Source organism: Callospermophilus lateralis, chromosome 6 (assembly GCF_048772815.1).
Source record: "Callospermophilus lateralis isolate mCalLat2 chromosome 6, mCalLat2.hap1, whole genome shotgun sequence".
Lineage (NCBI taxonomy): Eukaryota > Metazoa > Chordata > Mammalia > Rodentia > Sciuridae > Callospermophilus > Callospermophilus lateralis.
Window position 1 is genome coordinate 113,137,011 of NC_135310.1, and position 3,778 is coordinate 113,140,788.

Consider the following 3,778-nt stretch of genomic DNA (forward strand, 5'->3'; position numbering starts at 1 on the left):
TAAAAAATCCTCCATGAAAAGATCTGGGGATTGTCATTTCATGAGGGATTGAAAGACCATCAGGGAACACCAGATGGGGAAAGATTCGAATATTTTCCCTGATATGTGGATGCTAATTCACAGTGGGGTGGGGGAGCATAGAGATATTTGGACTAGAAAGAGAGGAGTGAAGGGAGGGGAACAGGCAGGGGTAGAAATGAGAGTAGAATGGATTGGACTTTATTACCGTATGTGTGTAGATGGTTTACGTGACCTGTGTGCGTCATGTACAAACAGATGAAGGAGAAGTTATATTCCATTTATATATGATGTGTCAAAATTCATTTTACCTTGTTGTGTAACTAATTAGAACGAATAAAAAAATATTAAAAAGATTCTAGGGCTGGGGCTGTATATCAATGGCAGAGGGCTTGCCTAGTATGTCTGAGGCACTGGATTCAATTCTAAGCACCGCACAAACAAAACTAAACCAACAAGGGCATGCTGTCCACCTACAATGATAAAAAATAAATAAAAATAAAAAAGACTCTAAGACTTGGTCTGAACACTGGGGTTAGAGCAACAATTGATTAGTGATGTCTGGCTTGTGTGAAGGATGGGTAGTGATAGTTTGCATGCTATGTATATTACTCTTTAAGAGAGACTCTGAGCTCTCAATGTTATTTTAAAAAGTGTCTTTGAGCTGGTAAAGGGGTCAGGGCAGAAAGAGGACTCTTTGAGGCACATGTTGTAGGATTAGGGGCAAGAGAAGTGGATATCAGCTGTTATGGAGTAGACACCACGGGAAGACAATCAACATTCTCCACTTTTGGGGGGGTCAATGTAGGGGTAGGAGGGCACATGGGGAAGGCTTGGGTGTGAAGCAAGTTTTCATGTGAGTGCATTTGGGAAGGGACTTTCATATGGAGGACAGAGCATGGAGGGAAGAAAATACCACCCCTACTTGTGAGAAAGGATTATGCACGGTGGAAGAAGAGCTTGGACACTTGGTAGGAAAAGGAGAGCATCCTGCATGGTTGAGTGTCAAGCTTGGATTTATTTAGTTAGCCACAGAGGACTATAACTTTGTGTGTGTGTGTGTGTGTGTGTGTGTGTGTGTGTGTATTGAATGCATGGAGACTTACCAATGAGCAACATCCCCTGAGCTTTTTAAAAATTATTATTTGATATTTATTTTGAAAGTGGCTGTCACTAGTTGCATAAGGCTTCATTACATTGGTGAGTTTGGCCTCAAAATTGCAATCCTCCTACCTCAGTCTCCTGAGATGCTAGGATTACAGCCATGTGACACTGCACACAGAACTTATGACAAGCTTTGAGGAAGGTGAGGCAGAAAGAAAATGAGACGTGGGCATGCAGAAGAATTGCCTCTTTCCTGGACACCAGCAGCCTGTGGCCCTGAGATCCCATCTGGGTCAAGGTCTCCCAGGAGAGCAGTTTGGATTATTAGGAGGAAGTGTGCGCCTGGGATAATAGGGTGAGGGGTGTAGTAGAGCTTCAACGAGAACAATCCCCTGGGCTCCATCAACTCTACTGATTTCCTAAGCCCAGAGCTGGCCACAGAGCTGTGGAAGGCCCAGTCTCTGCACTTGGGAGCATCTGGTCCATGGAGAGGAGGCCCAAGACTAGACACTGGAGACCCAGCACCATGGCACTGCTGTGTGGTGTCTTGGTGAGAAGATGAACTCAGGTGGGAGCCAGCAGGTCAGGCCTCCTTGGGCTTCTGTGTGGGGTCAGAGGTGGCCCAGGAGGACTTCTCAGGTGCCTTCAGACACTGCAGATGCCAGACATGTCAAAGAGTGAGCCTTCTGTGTATGGAGGGTGGGTGGTGGGACAGGACAGGGGAGGGGAGGAAGTAGGCCACCTGGGTCTCCCAGGAGACTGACAGGAAGGAACAGGGGGGTAGGAGGGACAGCAGATCCTCAGATCCTGGCAGCTGAGCAGGATGCCTATCCTGATGCTGAAGCCAGGGACACTCAGAAGGGATGTGGTGTGACTGGGCCTGGGGAAGGCGAGCCTGACAACTGTCAGACCCCTGGTTTCCTACCACAGGAGGAAGGGTCCCTGGAACCCCAGGCTGGCTCTAGTAGGCCTCCCGAGGTCAGGGCATTCCATGGACTTAGCAGGAATCCAAGGATCCTATGACTCTTTTTCCTTCTCTTCCGGATGTGGGGATGCCCAGCTCAGGGGAAATGCTCCCTGCCTTCCTTCCTCTCCAGAGTCCCACATGGCTCCGGGGACTGCAGAGAGGAAGGGACTTGAGTTGGCATTGACAATCATCAGGCAGGGACCTCCCTCTCTGGAAGGGGTGGACAGACCCTAATTCCTTCCCTGCCTCCCCCAAAATGAGGCCGGGGGAGGATGCCCAGGTCTGGATAGGCAGTGGGCGGTGGTGGCCAGAGTGGAAAATCCCCTGCTGGCCAGATGGTGTCTTTGGTTGGCAGGTGTGGCCCTGGCCTTGTGCCTGGGGCCCAAAGATGTGACCAATCTGTTTGGAGCCCTGAGTGCTGGGTACAACGTGGAGAGAGGGTGCTGGCATGGGGACTTTTTCCAGTCCCCCAATATGGAGAGTTGGCAGTCCAGCTTCAGGTCAGCTCAGCCTTGGGAAGACTGTACATGGGAGAGGGGGAGGTGGCAGTGAGGTGTATGGGAGGTGGGGGGTGCATGTGGGGGGCCCCAGATGATGGAGAGAGGAACAGGAAAGACCAGACCTGGACCAGAGAGGGGCAGACCAGGACTTGGTAAAGGGCAATGGGGACACAGAGACCTCTCAGGGAAGAGTTGCAGGGGGTGTAGGGAAAGACAGTGCAGAAGGGGACAAGGACAGGGGTGGCCCTCTGCTTGTGCCCTGTTCCCGGATCCTCTCCACTCTGTTGCCCGAGGCATGGCCAATGCCCAGATTGTATACCCTGTGAGTGTGACCTGGGCATGTGCTGAGGGTTTCTCCAAGTCCCCTGATTGATTTGAAAAGCCTCTGAAGACACCCCCAGTCAATGACTTCTGCCACTGGTCTCCAGCCCCATCCCAAGCATCAGAACTGCCTTGTTAGCAACATGTCCTCATCACCATGCTACCTACTCATCCGGGACCCCCACACATACCCCAATTCCATCCCAAGGAGTTGGGGTGCTGGGAGCCAGTACTTGAGCCAGACCACCAGGGGCATCACTTAAGCACACAGTTCTCAATGATGTCATCCCTACTGGGGGACATTAGGCAACCCCTAGACATATTTCTGATTGTTACAGCTCAGGGACTGCTCCTGGCACCCGGTGGGCAGCCACCAGGATGGTGTGAACCTGCCTACAGCACACAGGAGAGTGCCCATGACAAAGATCCTGTTATCCCCAATGTCAAGACTTCCTGGCCAAGAAATCTGCCTACATTCCTATGCCCCTCTCTCTGTCTCTGCCTCTTAGACCTCACCCCAAAATGCCCACACCAACCACTGGTTCCTGGAGGAGGAGCAGCTCTGCCCCTCCATCTTATGGCTGCTTTGTTCTGTCTTATCGCCCGTACCTCCTGGCCTCTGCTGTTGGATTCAAAAGTCAACAAGTTGAAAAGTCAGCTGTGGCCATGGTCCAGGGGGAAAACACAGTAACAATGGCTACCTGGTGTACAGGGGACACCCTGGTTGGGGTCATGCTTGCCCAGGGCACGGAGGGAGGGACTCGGCCACATCCAGGGGGTATAAAGAGGGAGTGCTGAAGTCTTCACTCCAGTGCCACTGTGGATCTCAGAGTGGCGCTTGCTCTGTGACCAGCTGGGAATCGGCATC